This window comes from Pyrus communis, chromosome 5 (genome assembly GCF_963583255.1).
Source record: "Pyrus communis chromosome 5, drPyrComm1.1, whole genome shotgun sequence".
NCBI lineage: Eukaryota > Viridiplantae > Streptophyta > Magnoliopsida > Rosales > Rosaceae > Pyrus > Pyrus communis.
Window position 1 is genome coordinate 12095611 of NC_084807.1, and position 7304 is coordinate 12102914.

A 7304-nucleotide genomic window follows, 5' to 3' on the forward strand; every position below is an offset into this window, starting at 1 on the left:
CTTTATTATAACACATAGAATAATAAGCCACCTAATTTGTATTTTTGGTACCCATAAAATTTTTTTTAACAAGAACAACACATTTATCAAGTTAGTTGCTATGTCATACGGTTTATAATCAAAGAGAAAGATTTCATACAAAACTAATATCTCTCTTTTTTCATTTGTTTTAAGTTAAAGAATGAATACAATGACTTCAAAAAAGTGAACATTCCTAATATTAGTTCACAAAATTAGATTTATATTGAATTTATTCATAAAATTAAGAGAAAGGATATATTTTTTTGTCGGAACATCCCTCATCGAGTACATAGCGATTGAGGTGGCTGATCCGCTAGGCACAGAGCACTCTGATTCGAGTTATAAATTGGATGCTGCTAAAGCTGCTAGACAAACAATCAATACAGCTCAACTTTTTTACAACTCCATTTCTACTTTCGCACAAAACAAATATCATCATGATGAGGAAGGGGTTTTACAACTCCATTTCTGCAGTGTTTTTGTCATCCTTTTTTATGCATGCTTTCATTCTTCACTCTTGCCTTCCTTGTTTCGCCCTTCCGGGAAATGAGACAGATAGACTCGCTTTGCTTGAAATCAAGGCTAGCATAACTCATGACCCTTTTAAAGTCCTGACTTCATGGAATGAAACCATCCACTTTTGCTCTTGGCACGGCGTTACATGTGGTCGTCGTCATAAGAGGGTCACAAGCTTGAGCCTAACGTCCATGAAACTTGCAGGATCTATACCGCCACATGTTGGGAACTTGAGTTTTTGAGAGTCATTGATCTCGAAGCAAACAGCTTAGGCCGTGTAATTCCTCCATAATTCAGCCGCCTGCACAGATTGCAACACCTATGGTTAAACAACAATTCACTGAGTGGAGAAATTCCCGCTAACTTGTCGCGTTGCTCTCAGCTCCTCGGGCTCGATGTTGGTTTCAATGTACTGATGGGAAAGATTCCAAAGGAGCTTGGCCTCTTGTCAAAGTTAAGAGTTTTTTCCATCCACTTTAACCACTTTACAGGAGGAGTCCCTACTTCTTTTAGCAATTTATCATCTCTTGAAGTGTTCTCCGCAACTTCTAACAATTTGAGTGGCACTGTCCCGGATATTTTTGGCCGAATGACCAATCTTAGCTTTCTTGCCTTCGATGTAAATAGCTTTTCGGGTATGCTTCCTCCCTCAATCTTTAATCTCTCTTCTCTCTCAGTCCTTTCTATGGGAATAAATGAAATCCAAGGGACGCTGCCCTCAAACTTTGGTATGGTCATTCCGAGTCTCCAAATATTTTCCATTAACGGCAACCAATTCAGTGGATCTATTCCTGTTTCATTATCAAATGAGTCAAATCTAATTAGATTGGGGATGGCAGGTAACCACCTGCATGGAAAGGTCCCTCCTTTGACGAATTTGCATAAGCTTAAGCGGTTGGTCCTTGCTGACAACCATCTCGGAAGTGGGGGAATTGATGACTTGACCTTTCTCTGCGATTTGAGCAATGCCACCCATTTAGAAATTCTTGAAATGTTTACCAACAACTTTGGGGGCACGTTACCTCAATGCATAGGAAACCAGTCTTCTTCTCTTCAAACCTTCCTTCTAGGTCAAAATAAAATATTAGGAAGTATCCCAAATGAGACTGCAAATCTGGCTAATTTAAAGGTTTTGTTGTTGTCTGAGAACCAATTATCAGGTCACGTTCCCCCTGGTGTAGGAAAGCTGCACAAGTTATATCAATTAAATTTGAGTATGAACTCTCTTTGTGGCAATCTTCCAACCTCTTTCGGAAATTTAAGTCAACTAAATGAGTTATACTTAGACGGCAACAAACTTCAAGGCAACATCCTGCCGTGTTTAATTGTGTGTCAGAAATTGAGGATCTTATCTCTTGGTGCTAACAATTTTAGCGGTATCATATCGCGAGAAATCGTTGGTCTGTTGAACTTGTATATATTGAGTTTACCTCAAAATCATTTTATAGGTTCCCTGCCAGAGAACATAGGAGTTTTAATAGATCTAGAGTATTTAGACATCTCTAATAACATGTTATTCGGTGAAATTCCGGCAAGTCTTGTTAGTTGTATAAAATTAGAGTACCTAGACATGCATGGAAATTTCTTCAACGGGACGATTCCATCAACTTTCAGTTCACTAAGAGGTCTTACAGAATTGTCTCTCTCTCACAACAACTTGTCTGGCACAATTCCAGAATTCTTAGAACGTTTTGTATTTTTGGAATCTCTCAATCTATCTTATAACAATTTTGAGGGCATGTTGCTGATCAAAGGAGCGTTCAAGAATGCAACGGCGACATCAGTTGAAGGAAATAACAAGCTTTGTGGGGGCATACCTGAGTTTCATTTGCCAAAGTGCAAACTCCAGCATGCAAAAAAGAAAGGATTGAGCTTAACCATGACATTGGTTATCTCCCTCATTTGTGGAATTCTTGGAGTCATTTTTGCACTAACCTTTTTGTACCTTTATTGCTCACGGAGGGACAAAAAGGGTCAACCTGCAAGTGATTCGGACAAATTTCCCCAGCTGTCTTACCAAAGTCTTCTAAAGGCAACAAATGGATTCTCCTCAACCAACTTGGTTGGTATGGGCAGTTTTGGGTCCGTTTATAAAGGACTACTTGAGCAAGGTGAAACTCCAGTTGCCATCAAGGTACTCAACCTCGTTTGTCGCGGAGCTCACAAAAGTTTTATTGCTGAGTGCAAGGCTTTCAAAAATATTAGACACCGTAATCTTGTCAAGGTACTCTCAGCATGTTCTGGTTTTGATTATCGCGGTCATGACTTCAAGGCCTTAATTTATGAGTTCATGGTTAACGGCAACTTGGAGGAATGGCTGTATCCAATTCATACAATTGGTGAGGCAAATGAGAGGCCAAGGAATATTGTTATTGATGTTGCTATGGAATTGGATTATCTCCATCATCATTGTGAGACGCCAATAGTTCATTGCGACCTCAAACCCAGCAATATTCTTCTCAATGAGGACATGGTTGCACATGTAGGTGACTTCGGGTTGGTGAGGTTCCTACCAAAAGCTGCTGAAAATTCTTCGGGAAATCAATCAAGCTCTTTAGGGATCAAGGGAACTATTGGTTATGCTCCTCCAGGTAAATACACTTGGTGGTTTATTTTTCCCTAGCTAGTATTTTAAAATTGTGCAGTATTTATTTTAAAATTTTCAAACATGAAATGAGCTTTTAGCACTTCACTAGAAAATTAGAATCCAACGTTCTAAATTGTGGAATGCAGAATATGGCATGGGACATGAAGTGTGGACACAAGGTGATGTGTACAGCTTTGGCATCCTCCTGTTGGAAATATTTACAGGAAAAAGACCGACCGATGACATGTTTGATGGAACTTCAAACCTTTATAGCTTTGTGAAGGCAGCTCTGCCTAAGCAAATGGAAGAGGTTTTGGATCCCATTCTTGTTCAAGAGAGCAATCATCCTAATGCGGGGAGGGCAAGGAATCACGTCCTAATCATAGAAAGTTTAATCACTGTTTTAGAAATTAGTGTTGCGTGCTCAGCGGAGTTGCCTAGAGAAAGATTGAACATCTGTGATGCTGTGGCACATATGTGTCGGATCAGAAACAAACTTCGAGCAAATGGTATATGCGAATAGAAGCTTATTGTTAAAATGTGGTATAGTATGTAATAGTATTGATGTTATGTGAAAGCGTTCTCGTATTTGTTAGATAAAAAATGCAGTGCAAATGGCTAGTTGATCAATGCTTGCCAAACAAACTTATTTGCATCGAATTATGCTTGAACAATGACATTCTCGCTTTGCCAAACATTACAGGACGAACACTCTAAAAGAATTAAAAATAAAAATTAAAAAACAAAGTTGTCGAAAGTATTCATCAAATTTCAAACCTATGTTGGATTTCCTACTCTCTGTTGAGAGGCTTATACCTGGTTGAAAATGGGAAGCGTTCCATAGTAGTTTATTGCTTTGTTGTTTTATTTTTTAGAAAACCTAGACGGTACGAGGAGAATTTTATTAATAACAAAAAGTAAGTTGCACCTAGTTAAGGGAGACATAAACCTAACTCCTCGTAATACAAGAAAAAAGAATAAAAAATACATGAAAAAGAAGGGGTATATAAACCTTACTCTTCTATAAAAGAAACAATAAAGATATGAAAATACGCATTCATCAGTCATCCATTCATCAACATTGAGCATTCATCATCGACACGAATGCAGAAAAGAATTTGAGGCTGAGTTCAGTCATCCATTCATCAACATTTATCTGAGCATTCATCATCCATTCATCAACATTTATCTTTCGCTCACTTACTCTCATATTTCATTAAAATATTGTTTTACACATAGTTTGGGGGTGGTCCAGGCAACACAGAGGTGGGCATTCATCAAAGCCATGTCACAGAAAATTACATGAGCATTGACGAAATTTTAGGTCTATAAATGCATGACAGAAACACTTCACAAATCCGTATGACTTTCAGAGATATTAAACCATGCTTAATTTTAACGCAGTAGAGGGATTTGATTTACCTTTCATTTTGTAGATCCGAGTTCTTGCAGCCATCTTTGCTGTGTGTACAGCACCTTCAATTGTGAGCCATTGCTCCTATCAGTTCCTATTCCCCTTGGCCTTACTCGGATTCCCAAGTCTACATACAGAAAACATACATGCATGAGTCAGAATTTCGTTTTCATTTGAGCTTCGGTTGTGAAAACGAAAGGGAGAAATGGTTGGATGCATTTTTATTTCAGATATCGCCATGTGGAGACCATAATCGCAGAGAGAATGAGAGATCTTTACCTCGGTTTTCGCAGAGGAATGCACGATGGTGACAATCTGGGCTAGAATCAAAGATCGCCATGGCTGGGTTCCGTTTGTGACAGAGATGGAGATGGATTCATGTTTTGACGTTTTGGGTTGATGATAGAAGCTAGGGTTTCAGTTCCATGAGAAATGAAGGGAAAGAGGAAATGAAAGAGATAGCTTTCACGGCTCTGGGCTCGCGGGTACGGCGCTAGTTAGGAGAGATGTGGAAACGGGCCTCTAGTTCATGTTTCCTGTCACGGGTTCAACTCTCCAGAGCACTGAAATTTTGCTTCTTTTTCCAATATTTTCCAGCGCCTCTGTTTCTTTCTTGTCAGCAGGTCACCACTTCGAATGCCAGGTGTGTCGGTTTCATTGTCTTTTCTTTTATTTCTGTTCCTGTTTCCTTTGTTATTTTATATTTTCTTTTATTGTTTCTTTCTTTTATTTTCTTTTGTCTTTGTTAGCTATTTTTTTGTTTTTAAGGTTTTAATATTTTTGTTTTCTTTCTTTATTTTTTCCGCACAAGGATAATGTGTGATTTAAGTTTGGGGGTAGGAAGGTAAAATTTTTAGATTTTTAATTTTTAAGTATGCTAAAATTTTTCATTCTTTTTAAGTTAATATTCATAGATTATTTTAAACATTTGAACAAATGGACATGGTGGAAATTAATTCCACAGTAGAATCTTTTCTATTTATTGTTGTTTTGGCACTAATTCATGAGTTATCCTTTCACAATTAGCACATTCACACCAACATGATTTGTGGGGGTGAGATTGAAGCACTTGCTTTTAGTTAATTTTTTTATATTTTTGTTCTAAAAAAATAAAGTTTAGTTATTGTTATAAATAAAGTAACAATTGTTCCACCGAGACTTTGCTTAGTAACCAGATCAGTCATGCCTAATCAGTAGTGATCTTGCATCAAATAGTAGAGTCTTGGCATGGGGCAAGGTGGTTAGTTGGTTTCGTAGCCTTTTCAACTCGAGTTAGTAAGTCCTTAGGGGCATTCTACACCTATTGTCCTAAAGCCCTTGTGGTTTGGGAGTCATTGACTTAAAACTCATTACATGGGTTGGATCGAAAGTTTAAGTGAACTAACATTGCACAACCACTTTTATTACTATCTTCTTCTTCTTTTTCTTAAGCCTTTTCCCACCATGTGGGGTCGGTTGCGAGGGATGCAACACGAGGACTTTCTAGGCGGTCACCCATTCTAGTACTACTCTCGTCCAAACTCATTTAACTTCGGAGTTCAGATGGACTAGATTTTGTGGTGGTAAGGGTTAGTCTTTTTAACTTCAAAATAGTTATGTTTGAAGTTAGTAAGTATTAACTAAAATGGACAAGTGGTAAGGGTTTTAGTCGAGTCTTTTTAACCATGTTGATTCATTTTATACCAAATGAAGTTCATGAGTTCTTTTCTAATTAATTCTAAATGGCTTAGACTCTATGGTGGTATTGGTTGGAATTTTTTAAAAGATGTTCTAATTTTAACATTTTTTATGGATTGCAACTTGAAAGTGAAAATTGTCTTAGTAAAGTTTTGTTAAAGTTTTTAGTTTGTTAGTTTTTATTTTTTGTTTTTGAGTTTTGTTTTGCTGGAGGACAAGCAAAAAGCTAAGTTTGAGAGTACTTGATGAGTACATAAATCCCTCAAACTAGCCGGCAAACAAGGGACAAAAGGAATTCTGACTGTTTAAACATTTGATTAAAGGTCAAAACAGGAAAGTAAATGCGTGCCTTATGAAAGAGCATCAATTTGTTGCGGCGTCCTTTTTGCTCACCATGTCCTTCTGTGCTCAACTTTATGGATGAGGACGGAGACAAAAGAAGCTGTGTGCATAATCCAAACGAATAAAGTGACTTGTCCAAGACATGCTTCACCACATCTTTCAAAGTAGGGACCCCCATCTCATCATTGGTAACTTCAGCTTTAATACAAGAAAAGAGTTTCTTCGGGCGGAACTGCCCAATTAATCCAAGCCACCTATTTTCACGCAGATCATGTAACAAGGGAATTAGTATGTCGGACAACTAAGAATGCTAATGTGAGATGACTTTGGTCTAAGCATAGGGATAATCCCAACCAGTGCTCTGATAAACCTGATAAACCTGATAAGCATAGGGATAATCCTAAGGGCTCGGCTGGCTCGAGCACCGTCGAGAGGAAAGGGGTGGCCTTGGCCGAGCCCTCAAGGGTCTGAGGCGAAGAAACGTTCAAGTCCCAGAAGGTTGAGTCCATCACCGTCCTCAGGTTCGCCATTGTTGGCTGTCAAAAGAGTAAGGGAGCGCGAATTCTTTTTGGTTTCGGTTTTGGGGTTCAAGTGGTAGGTTTGTGAAGGTTTTATTTGTCTCTTCCTTTGGGTCCTCATCTGTCTTGAAATGAGTTTGAACATGGTGTATCATCTCTATCGCATTTGTGCTAATGACATGATATTAAGTGGAGAAAAACTTATGAGTCATAATTGTTTCATTGGCTT

General features: G+C 38.2%; 1 pseudogene; it reads left to right on the plus strand.

Annotated features, from left to right (window-relative positions):
• The first annotated feature begins 294 nt into the window (after window positions 1–294).
• Window positions 295–3858, plus strand: LOC137735684 (probable LRR receptor-like serine/threonine-protein kinase At3g47570; annotated as a pseudogene).
• The last annotated feature ends 3446 nt before the right edge of the window (window positions 3859–7304 follow it).